Source organism: Passer domesticus, chromosome 4 (assembly GCF_036417665.1).
Source record: "Passer domesticus isolate bPasDom1 chromosome 4, bPasDom1.hap1, whole genome shotgun sequence".
Taxonomy (NCBI): domain Eukaryota; kingdom Metazoa; phylum Chordata; class Aves; order Passeriformes; family Passeridae; genus Passer; species Passer domesticus.
In genome coordinates this window covers 2,347,977-2,364,527 of record NC_087477.1, presented here as the reverse complement: position 1 = coordinate 2,364,527, position 16,551 = coordinate 2,347,977, and the positions used below count along the sequence as shown (strand labels likewise).

The following is a 16,551-nucleotide window of genomic DNA, read 5'->3' as shown; positions in this document are numbered from 1 at the left end:
CACCCTCTTTTTAACCCCTAAATTCCTTGAAAAGCTCCATGCCCAGCCAGGCCAGTCATTTCCCCCTCTGGGTCATCTTTCTGCACAAAGGGACAGACTACTCTTGCTCCTTCAAGATTTCTTTTTTGAAGTGTTTCCTTCAAAACAAAATCCTTCCTGGAACTCATTGTTTTTACGGGCTGTTTCTCTTTAAAAAATCAATACCCCAAATCTGCATCCTCAGTAGGCCAAACTCTGCTCTTATAAGTCCAGGGCAGAAAAAATTTTGATGCCCCTCCTTCTTTCATGGAATATTGAAACAACTCAATAATTTCATGGTCACTGTGCCCCAAACAGCCTCTGACCAGCACTTCTCCCACCAGCCCTTCTCTGTTTGTGAGCAGCAGGAGACAGAGCTTTCCTTGGGAGTGGGAATTGCAGGAAACCTCCCTGTTGGGAAGGATGAAAGTTTGACAAGAAAGTCTCACAGATATGTATGCTTAGCAGAAAGATTTTTGAATGTAGAAGCTGAGGAAGGAATAGAGATAGAAGCAAGTTTTGATATAGAAGAAAAGAATTGCTGAGCCAGTCTTACTGGATAACCAAGGAGGCAAAGGGTATGTTAGTTAGAAGGGGGTTTTTATGACTCAGAACAAAGGATAAACCCATCTCAAACAAGATGTTTTTACCAAGCAGAAAGATAGCACAGGCAAACAAGTCAGCAAATGTTGCAAGTAGAAAAAAGGTCTCAGAATTTTCCACTGCAAGAAAACTGAAAAACACCTTCTAGCTTAAACTATAATGTACTAACATTTAGTGATTGGAGAATACTAACATGAATATGGTAATTGTATTAGTTATGATAGGCTATAGATAAAAGTTAAGGTATAGATTGGTTCTACTGTATTAAGATGCTCAGGAGAGAAAAGTATATAATGCATTTGTAACCTAAACTAAGGGGCTCCAGGCCTGCCTGCAGCTGCAGCTGACAGCTGTAGGCTCAGGCTCTGTCGCCCACGACCCTGGAACACCTTGCATGCAATAAACTGCGTTTTGGAAGAGCCGCCTGGAGTCCCGCATCTCTCATTTAGGCTCTTACACCTCCCCAAAGCACAGCTTGGAAGGTTGAGCCTGGAGCTGAGGAGAAAGCAAAGTCCCTGCCAGGGTGGAAATGTGGTGCTCGAGGTGTGGCAGCGTGAGGCTGGGCCATGGCCGGCTCTGTGTACCAGGAGCCGGCAGCGCTGGGTGCAGGGAGCCCAGGGAGGGCACAGAAACGCTGGCTGAGAAATGCTGGGGCACAGCGAGAGGGGCGAGTGCAGCCGGCCAGGGCACAGGAGCAGCACGCACAGGGGGCACAGCCTGCAGGACAGATGGCCAAGGGCTGGGCAGGGCTGGCAGGGCCACAGGCACCCAGGCCTTTGTGCCCTGGGCTCGGGCAGCGCCTCTGGAGGCCCCACAGCAGGAACTTTCCTGGCAGGGGCTGCACTTTGGCTCTCCCTCGGCCTCCCTGGCCAGGCTGGCAGGGGCTGCAGGTTGATGGCATTTGTCCTTGCTGCCCCTGACATCCCCCTGCCCCACAGAGAGCCCCGAGCCACCCGTGAGGGACAGGCCCTGCTGGCCCAGGCTGGGCTCAGGGCTTGGCCTTTCTGCTTCCCCCAGCCAGCCCAGGCCTTGCTCAGCATTGCAGTTCCCTGCCCAGAGCCCTGGGCTCCCTGCACTCCTGGCCTCAAGGATCTGCTCTCACCAGTCCCTGGGAGCCTTTGGCACTCCCTGCCCTCAGTGGGGCCCAGCCATGCTCCACGGCACTTGGAGTTTTGCTGCTGACTCCTTGAGCAGCTTCTTCATCCTTCTCTCAGTACCTGAGGCTCCTGGACCCAGCCCCAAATCCACCGTGGGGCTGATTAAAATACAGAAAGCCCTGGGGGGCTCTTTCTCTTCCTTCAATTTTCCTCCAAGTCTCCAGGGCTTGTGAAGCTGCTTGGAGTCAGTCTGGAGTTCTGTTAAGGAGGGAGATTTCAAAGTGCACCGACGGCATGATGTTTGGTTTTAATCACGTGTGTGGTTTTTTATTTTTCAGTTCAGAAAAGAGGTGAAAGAACGATTCCCCAGGTGATCTTGATGCTGAATGTCTCCCTAGGAGATCTGGGCATGGAGAGGAACAAGCCCCTTGCAGGCTGACCCATTTTGGACAACCTGCTCCTCACCCCAGCCTCACCATGTCTGACATGGCCCACCTGGGACTGACATCCCAAAACATAAAAAAGTATGCATTTTAAAAATAAATAAGATTGATTAATTTATAAAATTATAATTATAGTTTTTTTAATTTATATTAGTATTACTGTATATTTCTATTACCTTTGATATTTATGTGAAAAATTGAATACATTTTTAGCAGTCAAAAAATTATTTGTCATTGGTTTTAAATAAAACAATTCCTTTCATTAAATCATTGACCACTACTGGCCATTTATTTCTCCTTCTTAATGCTAATTAGTGCTATTTTTAGATCTTTTGACATATTTTTTTATTATTTTCATGGACAGGGTAAAAGGGGCCACTTTGGGGTCCCTGGAGACATTTCTGGGGCACATTTGGGGCAGTTTTGGGTCTGGGCAGTATGATAAACAAGTCCACTGAATTTAAGGATCAAATAATTATCTTTATTATTTTGCAAGCAAGAATAAGCAAGGACAGCTCTGGGCGGCCCGGAGTCTCCGCTCCACTTTGGCTCACAAAATCCTATCCCCTGAGTCCACCCTTTATTGCCTTCTTCTCCGGGTTTAGGGATGACGTGATCTGTCTTCTGCACTTGCTCGTTCAGTTGCTCGGGGGTCTTTTTCTGCCTTCTGGTGGTCGTGGGATGAAGGCTTAGTCCCCCTTAGTCTTCCTCTTTGTGAATGCTGAGTGAACTTATGCCTTATAAGGCATATCTATACAGAACACTATACACTTTCTGCAAGCTAAGCAATTCTTACTAGTACTATACACTTTCTGCAAGCTCAGAAATTCTAGCGAGTTTAAGGATTGCTATTACAGCTGCTTCTCATTACTTTCTTTTCACAAGGCATAACTTTACAATGGAATTCCCAAAGCACTATAGTAAACCAGCAACCATATGTATCTGCACGAGAAGTTTTTTGGCTATTTAACTATTGTTTTATATTGTATAGTTATTTAGCTATTGATTTAATTAATGAACAAACGTATTACTACTTATTACAAATCCCCCATTTCTTTTTTTACCAATTTTGTTCATTAAATCTTTCTAGTTCTTTCTTAGCAAGCATTAAATGAGCTGCCTCATCAGTTAAGCTATGTGCACTAATTATAGGTACTAACTTCCTTAGTTTCTTCATCATATTCCAATTCATAATGAATGGAACTGCTGACAAAATAAAACCAAGCACAGTCAATATCAACAGAACAACAATGGGATGGCATATACTGTTTAGGACCCCTGCGGCATTAGGAGACCAACCGAAAAGGGTATCCCACTGGATGTCACTCTGGAAATGCCAGTGGCTCTGGAAATGCCAGCTGAGAGCTCTGGCAGTGACTGACACTGCACTGAGAGGGGCCACAGTCCTGCAAGGGGCTTTCATCAGGAGCAAAGAGCAGCCTGGAGGGTGGGCAATGCTGGATCTGTACCACTGCGTGCTCATCCTTCACCTGAATGTGGAGCTGCCCCCAAAGTTGCCATGCATCACTTTTTCTTTTTCTCCTCTTGGGTATATTTGGGAGCAGCTGTTCTATCTGGCTTTTGATGGTGATCCTGTGGCAAGCAGCCATTTGCCTGCTGTGCTATCCTCACAACTAATACTAACTCCTCATTCCCTGTAGTTTTATTTGGGGTTTTTGATCTATTTGTTGGACTGGTTTGCGTGGGTTTGTTTGTTTGCATGGGTTTTTGTCTGATTTGGTTTGAGGATTTTGTTTGCTTTTTTAGAAATGACTGGTGAAGTTTTCCAAACTCAAGAAAATGTAAAGCAGGCTTGAATTGCAGAAATTACTTTGGGCTGGGTTTAGCTGCATCCCCCAGGCTCAGGATCACTAGTATATTTTCAGGTTTTCCTCTGCATATCAGCCTGCCCAGAATCTGCTTGGTGTTTCACAAATGGAGAAGACAAGGGACATTGTGCCAAGCTTCCTTTCCAACAGAAAAACCTGGGTCAGCATGACAGAAAAGAAGAAACAAAAAATCACCAGTTAGAAGAGAACCAGTGTCCCACCATCTTCCTCTCCACTGTTCTTAATTTTGTACATTTAGAGGCAAACGTGGGTCTAAAGCTTGCATCTCTCAGTTCCTGATGCTATTTGCTACCCTGCAGCCTTGACTGGCCCTGATGTGACTGACTGCTGGGCAAGTGGGGCTGGGGATGCTCAGCCTGGAGAGAGGAGACACTGGGAGGCCTCACTGTGGCTCTGCAGGACTGGAAGCGTCCCGCAGGAAAGAAGGGGACAGAGTGTTCAGCAGGGCCTGTGCTGACAGGACAAGGGGGGATGGCTTTCAACTGCAGCAGGTTGATTGAAGCTGCATCTAGGGAAGCTGCTCTTTTCCACTGGGGGTGGTGGGGCACTGGCCCAGGCTGTGCACAGAGGCTGTGCATGCCCCATCCTTGGCAACAGGGCTCTGAGCAGCACGCTCTGGGGGAAGACTGCTCAGCTGGGAACAAGATGTTGTTCTTCAGGCTCCCTTGCAAGCCCAACCGTTCAGGGACTCCATCATTCCATGGTCTCCACTGTCCACTTCAGATGGAGCCTGGGAACTGTGATGTCACAGCCCATGCTCCAGCTGGAACGTCCAGCGCCCAGCAAAGGGCACAACACAACCCTTGGCCGCTGTGTTTGCACACTCTTCACCCTGCTCCTGCCCACTCTGCTTGTCACCTGCCCCCTGATAACCCCATCACTCCTGAAAGATCCTGAGTGCCTGGACTTTGTCATCCAGCCCTGCAGGATGCTCCCATTTGTCCTGAGGAAGGTATGGTGCCATTCCATGGAGGTGGACACTCCCCACCTGCCTGGGTGGGCTGGAGCTCTGTGGGCATGGAGTGGGACAGGGACCCCACTCTGAGGTTTTGCTACCTCTGCAGGCTGTCCCAGACAGAGAGGAGGAGATGGAGGTAGATGCAAAGATTGATATGGAGGAGGAGATGGAGGTGGATGTGGAGGTGGAAGAAGAGATGGAGGTGGATGTGGAAGAGTCCATTGAGGACATGGATATTGATTAAAAAGGTGAGGAAGAGGCCATGATCTTGGCATGAAGAGCAATGCCAGCAGCAGGACAGGCAGAGTGGGTCTCCTGCTGCCAGGCTGGGGCTGGGCTGGGTGCTCCCTGCTCAGGGACATTGTAGCCAGGGCACTGGATTCTGGTGGCCATCCACAGCCTGTCCTCTGCCTGCTTGCACACAGAAGCTCCATGCCAGACCCAGCCAGGCTCAGTTCTGCTAGCAGAGTCCTGCTGCTGGGCCAGCTGTGCCAGCCTGGGGGCACATGCAAGAGCCCTCTGTGCCTGACTGGAGTGACCGTGGCATTTGCTTTTCTTCCAGGTGCGATGGACACCACAGAGACCCCACCCTTTTGTATATATGTTCTGCAGTTTGTTGTTTTTCTTTAGAATATAGAGTTTAGGGCAATTTTTGACTTCTGTAAATACGTTTCACATAGTTTTGCTAGGTAGGTTTTTCTGTATATATGTTCTATCGATTGTTGTTGTCACAAATATTCTTACAATGTAAATATCTTCTGTATTTTTGCTGCTGTTTTTCTGTAATAAACAAATTTTATTTTTCACACCCCAGTTCTCCTTGTATTTGCTTCAGGCACAGGCAGCATTTTGCAAAGTTGTAGTTTCCACTTGCTCCAGGTTCCCAGGGCGGGAGGTCACAAGTAGATGAAGGGGAAAAAATCCACAATTAAGAGTGTCCATGACACCCAGAGCCAAAAGAAGCCCAGGGGATCAGGAAGAGGGAAGCACGTGCTCCAAACAACAGCAGAAATGAAGTGAGAGCTCTGGAGGGAACAAAAGAAAGAGGCAGCCTGAAGAAAGGAAAAAACGTCTCCCCACAGGGTGTTTTGCTTTTTTTCATTGAGAGTCTCTTCTAGCATGTGGTGGAAACCCAGAAAAATAAAGGTCAGGAGAAGCATGGTTTATTGGGAACATTGCTGCATAGTAGACAATCCTTGTGCAAATCAGTCCATGCAGCACTCACATATTTAATTGCTTCTCTTCCTGGGGATGCAGAGTTGCTTTATTTACTCCAAGCAAGATTTTCTCCCTCCTCCCTGGCAAAGAACAAGCTCCCATCCTGGCAAGCGCTCGCTGCTTTCCTTAACACTCATCACAGCCATGCTAAGGAGAGTGGAGCAGGTTAATTTATCACTTGTTGCAAGTTCTAAGTCCTTCTTAGATAAGGACCATGCTCAGCTGAGTGACAGTGAAGCAAAATGGCAAGTCAGGAATACATTGCCCTGCACACAACATCCTCCATTCCCATGGATGGTTTCTCACTGGCACACAGGAGGAAGGAAGGAACCCAAATGCATCATTGTACACCAAGTCATACGTGTTGAGGGATGAACAGATCTCACGGGGATATGGAAACCCCCCCTGAAAACCAGTTCAGAGAAATCCTGAGCTGTTTTGTGGTCCTAGGCATGAAGATTTAGGCTCAGGATCTTCCACAGGTGCTCAGCAGGCAGTAGGATTGCGGCTGGATGTCACTCTGGAAATGCCAGAGGCTCAGCTGAGAGCTCTGGCAGTGACTGACACTGCACTGAGAGGGGCCACAGTCCTGCAAGGGTCTTTCATCAGGAGCAAAGAGCAGCCTGGAGGGTGGGCAATGCTGGATCTGCACCACTGCGTGCTCATCCTTCACCTGAATGTGGAGCTGCCCCCAAAGTTGCCATGCATCACTTTTTCTTTTTCTCCTCTTGGGTATATTTTGGAGCAGCTGTTCTATCTGGCTTTTGATGGTGATCCTGTGGCAAGCAGCCATTTGCCTGCTGTGCTATCCTCAAAATTAATCCTAACTCCTCATTCCCTGTAGTTTTATTTGGGGTTTTTGATCTATTTGTTGGACTGGTTTGCGTGGGTTTGTTTGTTTACATGGGTTTTTGTCTGATTTGGTTTGAGGATTTTGTTTGCTTTTTTAGAAATGACTGGTGAAGTTTTCCAAACTCAAGAAAATGTAAAGCAGGCTTGACTTTGCAGAAATTACTTTGGGCTGGGTTTAGCTGCATCCCCCAGGCTCAGGATCACTAGTATATTTTCAGGTTTTGCTCTGCATATCAGCCTGCCCAGAATCTGCTTGGTGTTTCACAAATGGTGAAGACAATGGACATTGTGCCAAGCTTCCTTTCCAACAGAAAAACCTGGGTCAGCATGACAGAAAAGAAGAAACAAAAAATCACCAGTTAGAAGAGAACCAGTGTCCCACCATCTTCCTCTCCACTGTTCTTAATTTTGTACATTTAGAGGCAAACGTGGGTCTAAAGCTTGCATCTCTCAGTTCCTGATGCTATTTGCTACCCTGCAGCCTTGACTGGCCCTGATGTGACTGACTGCTGGGCAAGTGGGGCTGGGGATGCTCAGCCTGGAGAGAGGAGACACTGGGAGGCCTCACTGTGGCTCTGCAGGACTGGAAGGGTCCCGCAGGAAAGAAGGGGACAGAGCGTTCAGCAGGGCCTGTGCTGACAGGACAAGGGGGAATGGCTTTCAACTGCAGCAGGTTGATTGAAGCTGCATCTAGGGAAGCTGCTCTTTTCCACTGGGGGTGCTGGGGCACTGGCCCAGGCTGTGCACAGAGGCTGTGCATGCCCCATCCTTGGCAACAGGGCTCTGAGCAGCACGCTCTGGGGGAAGACTGCTCAGCTGGGAACAAGATGTTGTTCTTCAGGCTCCCTTGCAAGCCCAACCATTCAGGGACTCCATCATTCCACGGTCTCCGCTGTCCACTTCAGATGGAGCCTGGGAACTGTGATGTCACAGCCCATGCTCCAGCTGGAACGTCCAGCGCCCAGCAAAGGGCACAACACAACCCTTGGCCGCTGTGTTTGCACACTCTTCACCCTGCTCCTGCCCACTCTGCTTGTCACCTGCCCCCTGATAACCCCATCACTCCTGAAAGATCCTTAGTGCCTGGATTTTGTCATCCAGCCCTGCAGGATGCTCCCATTTGTCCTGAGGAAGGTATGGTGCCATTCCATGGAGGTGGACACTTCCACCTGCCTGTGTGGACTGGAGCTCTGTGGGCATGGAGTGGGACAGGGACCTCACTCTGAGGTTTTGCTACCTCTGCAGGCTGTCCCAGACAGAGAGGAGGAGATGGAGGTGGATATTGAGATTGATACAGAGGAGGAGATGGAGACGGAGGGAGCAGACACTGGAGAGGAGGAGATGGAGGTGGATGTGGATGAGGAGGAAGAGATGGACGTTGATATGGACGAGTCCATGGAGGACATGGACATTGATTAAAAAGGTGAGGAAGAGGCCATGATCTTGGCATGAAGAGCAATGCCAGCAGCAGAACAGGCAGAGTGGGTCTCCTGCTGCCAGGCTGGGGCTGGGCTGGGTGCTCCCTGCTCAGGGACATTGTAGCCAGGGCACGGGATTCTGGTGGCCATCCACAGCCTGTCCTGTGCCTGCTTTGCTCCACACAAGCTCCATGCCAGACCCAGCCAGGCTCAGTTCTGCTAGCAGAGTCCTGCTGCTGGGCCAGCTGTGCCAGCCTAGGGGCACATGCAAGAGCCCTCTGTGCCTGACTGGAGTGACCGTGGCATTTGCTTTTCTTCCAGGTGCGATGGACATCACAGAGACACCACCCTTTTGTATATATGTTCTTCAGTTTGTTGTTGTTGTTTAGAATATAGATTGTAGGGCAGTTTTTGACTTCTGTAAATACGTTTCCCATAGTTTAGTTAGGTAGGTTTTTCTGTATATATGTTCTATCGATTGTTGTTGTTACAAATATTCTTACAATGTAAACATGTTCTGTATTTTTGCTGCTGTTTTTCTGTAATAAACAAATTTTATTTTTCACACCCCAGTTCTCCTTGTATTTGCTTCAGGCACAGGCAGCATTTTGCCAAGTTGTAGTTTCCACTTGCTCCAGGTTCCCAGGGCTGGAGGTCACAAGTAGATGAAGGGGAAAAAATCCACAATTAAGAGTGTCCATGACACCCAGAGCCAAAGAAGCCCAGGGGATCAGGAAGAGGGAAGCACGTGCTCCAAACAACAGCAGAAATGTAGAGAGAGCTCTGGAGGGAACAAAAGAAAGAGGCAGCCTGAAGAAAGGAAAAAACGTCTCCCCACAAGGTGTTTTGCTTTTTTTTCATTGAGAGTCTCTTGTATCATGTGGTGGAAACCCAGAAAAATAAAGGTCAGGAGAAGCATGGTTTATTGGGAACATTGTTGCATAGTAGACAATCCTTGTGCAAATCAGTCCATGCAGCACTCACATATTGAATTGCTTCTCTTCCTGGGGATGCAGAGTTGCTTTATTTACTCCAAGCAAGATTTTCTCCCTCCTCCCTGGCAAAGAACAAGCTCCCATCCTGGCAAGCGCTCGCTGCTTTCCTTAACACTCATCACAGCCATGCTAAGGAGAGTGGAGCAGGTTAATTTATCACTTGTTGCAAGTTCTAAGTCCTTCTTAGATAAGGACCATGCTCAGCTGAGTGACAGTGAAGCAAAATGGCAAGCCAGGAATACATTGCCCTGCACACAACATCCTCCATTCCCATGGATGGTTTCTCACTGGCACACAGGAGGAAGGAAGGAACCCAAATGCATCATTGTACATCAAGTCATACGTGTTGAGGGATGAACAGATCTCACGGGGATATGGAAACCCCCCCTGAAAACCAGTTCAGAGAAATCCTGAGCTGTTTTGTGGTCCTAGGCATGAAGATTTAGGCTCAGGATCTTCCACAGGTGCTCAGCAGGCAGTAGGATTGCGGCTGGATGTCACTCTGGAAATGCCAGTGGCTCAGCTGAGAGCTCTGGCAGTGACTGACACTGCACTGAGAGGGGCCACAGTCCTGCAAGGGTCTTTCATCAGGAGCAAAGAGCAGCCTGGAGGGTGGGCAATGCTGGATCTGCACCACTGCGTGCTCATCCTTCACCTGAATGTGGAGCTGCCCCCAAAGTTGCCATGGATCACTTTTTCTTTTTCTCCTCTTGGGTATATTTTGGAGCAGCTGTTCTATCTGGCTTTTGATGGTGATCCTGTGGCAAGCAGCCATTTGCCTGCTGTGCTATCCTCAAAATTAATCCTAACTCCTCATTCCCTGTAGTTTTATTTGGGGTTTTTGATCTATTTGTTGCACTGGTTTGCGTGGGTTTGTTTGTTTGCATGGGTTTTTGTCTGATTTGGTTTGAGGATTTTGTTTGCTTTTTTAGAAATGACTGGTGAAGTTTTCCAAACTCAAGAAAATGTAAAGCAGGCTCGACTTTGCAGAAATTACTTTGGGCTGGGTTTAGCTGCATCCCCCAGGCTCAGGATCACTAGTATATTTTCAGGTTTTGCTCTGCATATCAGCCTGCCCAGAATCTGCTTGGTGTTTCACAAATGGTGAAGACAATGGACATTGTGCCAAGCTTCCTTTCCAACAGAAAAACCTGGGTCAGCATGACAGAAAAGAAGAAACAAAAAATCACCAATTAGAAGAGAACCAGTGTCCCGCCATCTTCCTCTCCACTGTTATTAATTTTGTACATTTAGAGGCAAACGTGGGTCTAAAGCTTGCATCTCTCAGTTCCTGATGCTATTTGCTACCCTGCAGCCTTGACTGGCCCTGATGTGACTGACTGCTGGGCAAGTGGGGCTGGGGATGCTCAGCCTGGAGAGAGGAGACACTGGGAGGCCTCACTGTGGCTCTGCAGGACTGGAAGCGTCCCGCAGGAAAGAAGGGGACAGAGTGTTCAGCAGGGCCTGTGCTGACAGGACAAGGGGGGATGGCTTTCAACTGCAGCACGTTGATTGAAGCTGCATCTAGGGAAGCTGCTCTTTTCCACTGGGGGTGGTGGGGCACTGGCCCAGGCTGTGCACAGAGGCTGTGCATGCCCCATCCTTGGCAACAGGGCTCTGAGCAGCACGCTCTGGGGGAAGACTGCTCACTGGGAACAAGATGTTGTTCTTCAGGCTACCTTGCAAGCCCAACCATTCAGGGACTCCATCATTCCATGGTCTCCACTGTCCACTTCAGATGGAGCCTGGGAACTGTGATGTCACAGCCCACGCTCCAGCTGGAACGTCCAGCGCCCAGCAAAGGGCACAACACAACCCTTGGCCGCTGTGTTTGCACACTCTTCACCCTGCTCCTGCCCACTCTGCTTGTCACCTGCCCCCTGATAACCCCATCACTCCTGAAAGATCCTGAGTGCCTGGATTTTGTCATCCAGCCCTGCAGGATGCTCCCATTTGTCCTGAGGAAGGTATGGTGCCATTCCATGGAGGTGGACACTTCCACCTGCCTGTGTGGACTGGAGCTCTGTGGGCATGGAGTGGGACAGGGACCCCACTCAGAGGTTTTGCTACCTCTGCAGGCTGTCCCAGACAGAGAGGAGGAGATGGAGGCGGATATTGAGATTGATACAGAGGAGGAGATGGAGACGGAGGGAGCAGACACTGGAGAGGAGGAGATGGAGGTGGATGTGGATGAGGAGGAAGAGATGGACGTTGATATGGACGAGTCCATGGAGGACATGGACATTGATTAAAAAGGTGAGGAAGAGGCCATGATCTTGGCATGAAGAGCAATGCCAGCAGCAGGACAGGCAGAGTGGGTCTCCTGCTGCCAGGCTGGGGCTGGGCTGGGTGCTCCCTGCTCAGGGACATTGTACCCAGGGCACTGGATTCTGGTGGCCATCTACAGCCTGTCCTCTGCCTGCTTTGCTCCACACAAGCTCCATGCCAGACCCAGCCAGGCTCAGTTCTGCTAGCAGAGTCCTGCTGCTGGGCCAGCTGTGCCAGCCTAGGGGCACATGCAAGAGCCCTCTGTGCCTGACTGGAGTGACCGTGGCATTTGCTTTTCTTCCAGGTGCGATGGACATCACAGAGACATCACCCTTTTGTATATATGTTCTGCAGTTTGTTGTTTTTCTTTAGAATATAGAGTTTAGGGCAATTTTTGACTACTGTAAATACGTTTCCCATAGTTTTGCTAGGTAGGTTTTTCTGTATATATGTTCTATCGATTGTTGTTGTTACAAATATTCTTACAATGTAAACATGTTCTGTATTTTTGCTGCTGTTTTTCTGTAATAAACAAATTTTATTTTTCACACCCCAGTTCTCCTTGTATTTGCTTCAGGCACAGGCAGCATTTTGCAAAGTTGTAGTTTCCACTTGCTCCAGGTTCCCAGGGCGGGAGGTCCCTGGCATAGCCACCCCAGGAGTGGGTGTCCTGTGCACAGAGTGGTCCCACTGACAGAGGTGAGCCTCTCCTTGCAGTTTCTCTGGACACACTTGGGAGCTGTAGGGGCAAAGCCCAGCGTGCCCTGGCCCACGGATCCCATGTTGGAGCCGGGCTGATCCTGTGGGGTCCTGCAGAGCCTCAGCCATGGCCCTTCCCTGGGCAGCCCCAGGGCTAAGGAGGGTGCACTGGGCTGTGGGCAAGCTCTGCTCCTGGGCACCCTGAGGGGCTGGAGCCAGCCTGGAGGGAGCCTCAGCCCTACATGGACCAAGATTTCCTTTGGAAACCCCCTCTGTCCACAGACTCTGGTGAGCACAAGAATTGATCCTCCTAGTTCAAGGTGTGACGTTCATTGGCACAAATGTGTCCCTTGCACTTTCTAGCACAGCAAATGTCAGTGCTTGTAATCCCTGTTCTGCACACTCTGCTCAGGCAGCAAAACATCTGAACCTGAGGGAACATCTTGAATTAGCACCAACCTGCAGAGAGCTACAGGGGGAGAACCTACCCCCAAGCACCCAGAGAAATACTTGACACTGATAGTCTGGGGCAGAGCTGAAACTAAAGTATTTTAATGCCAAGAGAGAGGAATTTTTATTGCTGAATTCATTCAGCAAGAACAAGAATGGGAGCTTTTGGTCTCCTCACCTGCCACAGATGTGTATTGCCAAGGTTTGCTTCTGGCTTATGACTGATTTTGATGAATCTGTTCAGAACTCTGATGCTGTTCCTGGCTAAGGTGCAGAGATGATATTTCAGAGCCAGATGAGCTCAGCACATCTTGTGCAATGCAGAATGTCCAGAGCCAGACATTCAGGCCATGCAAACTGATACGTTTTCATCTCTGTGCAAAGATGAGTATTAGGACATCAATGATGTACCACACACTTCTCAGAGCTGTCCCTTTCATCCAGCTCTCCCCAGTCACTTCACAGACTTCACTCCAAGCAGTTTCTGATAGAGCTCAGTAGCACATGGGATTTCATCCTGGTTTTTCTTCATCTTCTCCAGAGCTGTCTCCAGACAGGGTGTGTGGGCACTGTCTGACAGCAGCAGCATTAACATGTCACCTCCCTGACACTGAGGTTCATGTCACAACTTTTCATCAAAAGCAGCAAATCAATGATTCCCACTGGGTCCCACAAAGCTCCATGGGGAGTTTGTGTGGCTGCAGTACCAGCACCAGCCCTGGTCCTCAGGAATTTCAGGAGGAGATAGAGAAGGAACCAGCCATTCACAGGGAAGAACATCCCTTTGCAGGGCCCAGATCCCCACAACAGAGTCCCCAGACTCTGCATTTACACTTTGGCCTCTGTGCCTTACTTTTCCTCTCACCAAAGTCCTGCCAGTTTCCCTCATGCTCAGGTTCCTAAGATAATTCAAACCAGCTTTAGGAGCAGGGATAGGTGATGGGAACTGTCCCAAGGCTTGACAAATTCTCAGGCCTCACAATTCCAGCCAAGGAGAGAGGAAAATCATGCATGAAAGAGGTGTGAAATCAAAGCAGTAATCAAATTGAGGTATAATGAGAGCAGCTGAAGCGGTTTCCAATGTTCAGAACAAGATTAGCAGCGCCAGGCACAGGAGGGATGTGACATTTTCCCTGCTGTAACAACTCTGTGATGCAAATTGCATCTCAAATCCTCCTCCCCAGCTCTGGGACCTGTTCAGCCACAAACGTGGTGCTGAATTTTTAAAGCAAAGTGGAAGCTGGTCAGAGAGCTGGTTTGCAAATAAAAATCAGAGGGCAGTTTGGAAGCACCAGCTGGAGCAGAGAGAGGCAGAGCCTGGCCCTGAGTTGCAGCACAGCCAAACATGCCTGAAACTCTAAGAAATTTAAGAACTTGCCACTTGTTTTCCCTCAGGAGCTACAGAAGGTGCTTTATGGAATCCCTGCCTCCTTCACACTGTATCAGCATGCAGGAGAGTGCAGGGATGAAGATTACAGCACCTTCTGCTGCTGCTTCCATCTCCTGACTCAAATCTCACCAAAATCTGTCACTACTGGGCCTTCCCAAAGTCTCAGATTCACTTGGTCCTTGCAGGATTTCGGTTCTGAGGAGCATGAAGGGAGATAAAGGCACTTGCAGACACCAGAGATGCAATTGGTGCCTGAGGTGCATTTCACTGCCCAGATTAGTGCCTCTAGAACCATCAAAAGCAGCCCCTTGGAGAGCACCAAGCCAAGAGCAGAAGACCAGGGCCTGCACATGGCTGGAAATGCCATTGTTTAATATTCCTCTCCCAGTCTCTCATTTCATGGTGCCATTGCAGGGGTTAATCCCATCACTCAGCAGCAATTCTTGGCAATCAGCTTCAGGTGGAATTTTAGTGCTGAGCAAATAAGAGGCAATTTTACTTTGTCTCCAATGAATGAAATTTCACCTAAATCAGACAAACTCTCTGTTCTGAGGCTGGTCAGGCACTAACCACTGCCAGGTCCCCAAGCCTGGATGTCAAACTGCTCTGATATTGAAAAGTTCAATTTATTTGGCTTTGTGTACAAGATGATTCTCTCTCAAAAGAATTGGGATCCATAGAATTGCATTTCCAAGCACTAAACTCAGACCAGCCACAAAGTGCACAAGAGACAAGAAAAGAAATAAAGATTTCTAAGGAGATGGAAATTGAATGCTGAGGTTTTTCCATTATAGAAAGTTCCATAAATTATCACCTGCCAGTTCCTTGCCTTCACTTGTGTGGCCACCACTGAATACACTCACAGATAAGAAAATGTTTGTCCTCCTGAAAACTGGGACTAGAAGTAGAAAAAGGCTCAGATATCTGAATTAAAAGGCAACATAATGAAAAGAGCTTCCTCATAAGAGCAAGATATGATGGACAGCAGGAATGGCTGAAGCCAGCAGAGATAAGTCCATGAACTATTCATGCTACAAAGATTTCTGACAAAACCTCCAATAACCCAAAAGCAATGTTTTGTCGGGCAAAGATGATAGGAACCCTGTGCATTTAATTCAGTCATTGACAGCAAATGGAGATCAGCTTGAAGCTCCTTTGGTCCACTACTACTTAATTTTTTTCACATAGCAAATGAAATTACACCTACTCTTTGGGAAGAAATTACTGCTTTGAGAGGTTCAAGGCAAAGAGTTTCTTCCCATACCCACTCGTAATCAGTCACCAAGAGAAATATTTTCTAAAAAGGTCTCTTCAAAATTTTGGAGTGACTTTCAACATAAATAACTTGGTTATTTTGCTGAAAATGATAAGGGAATTGAATTGGGCTCCCTCAGCTTAAAAAGAAGTGTTTCTTCCTAGTTCTTCACAAAGACGAACAAAACACTTTGTTGCAGCACACTGAAGGGAGGAAGAGGTTCCTTTCCCCCTGAGCTGCACAACAGGAGACTATTTTGTCGCCAAGAGGGAATAAACCCCAGCCAATTTCCAGGTTTTTTTTGTGTAAGGGAAAAGCTCTGAGGATCGCAGCTGTGGGAGACACAGAGAGGGAGGAGCAGGGATCTGCTGGGGGTTTTTGGGCTGGGGGACAGACGAAAGACATGTTCAAGCAAAACCTGTGAGAGCTCAAGACTCCGTCCCTCAGAGGAGAAACTCAGTTTGACCCAAATGCCATTCAAATCCAACAAGCATTGAGGCATTTCCCGAAACTCTGCTGGGCCATCAGGTACCCCCCAAATCACTCTGTGGGACCAGGGCAGCAGGTCCCTGGCACGGCACAGAGATGCTCCCCTGGGAAGCTGCCTGCATTGCCCGTGGGACTCAAGATCTACTTCTGAAGACCCCAACATCCAAAAAACTCCACACTAAAAGCCTTTAATTTGGGCTTTCACTTCTCCACTTGTCTGTTGTCACTAGGCAGCTGCTCCAGTTCAACACCCTTCTGATGGGTACAAATGTTCTCCTAATTTCCAGCCTAAACAGGAAGTTACTTCCATTCATTCTTCTCTAAGTACTGGGAGCTTGTACCTGATTTGCTCTTCCTCTCCTAGTGTGCATTTGTGCAGATAAAATGCCTAAGCCAGGAGCATTTCCTTCTTTAAATCATGTCATTTATTTCATTCCCATATAGTTGCACGGATTTAGCACTGGCTCAACACTCAGAATGTTGACAGCACAAAGTCCAGTTCTCACACCAACTCCTCCAAGTTTTGGACCAATTCTGCAAAGAAGGAA

General features: G+C 48.3%; 4 long non-coding RNA genes across 4 annotated transcripts; all 4 read left to right on the top strand.

Moving 5' to 3' along the window:
• Positions 1-1,415: 1,415 nt before the first annotated feature.
• Positions 1,416-3,677, top strand: LOC135298367 (uncharacterized). Its single transcript, XR_010360354.1, has 2 exons — positions 1,416-1,511; positions 2,057-3,677. It is a non-coding gene; the product is annotated as an uncharacterized LOC135298367 (long non-coding RNA).
• A 1,143-nt stretch (positions 3,678-4,820) lies between these two features.
• Positions 4,821-5,777, top strand: LOC135298366 (uncharacterized). Its single transcript, XR_010360353.1, has 3 exons — positions 4,821-4,963; positions 5,076-5,217; positions 5,532-5,777. It is a non-coding gene; the product is annotated as an uncharacterized LOC135298366 (long non-coding RNA).
• Positions 5,778-8,030: 2,253 nt separating this feature from the next.
• LOC135298364 (uncharacterized) lies at positions 8,031-8,984 on the top strand. The gene is made up of 3 exons (XR_010360351.1): positions 8,031-8,173; positions 8,285-8,462; positions 8,779-8,984. It is a non-coding gene; the product is annotated as an uncharacterized LOC135298364 (long non-coding RNA).
• Positions 8,985-11,250: 2,266 nt separating this feature from the next.
• On the top strand, positions 11,251-12,266 carry LOC135298365 (uncharacterized). Its single transcript, XR_010360352.1, has 3 exons — positions 11,251-11,419; positions 11,531-11,708; positions 12,025-12,266. It is a non-coding gene; the product is annotated as an uncharacterized LOC135298365 (long non-coding RNA).
• Positions 12,267-16,551: the final 4,285 nt, after the last annotated feature.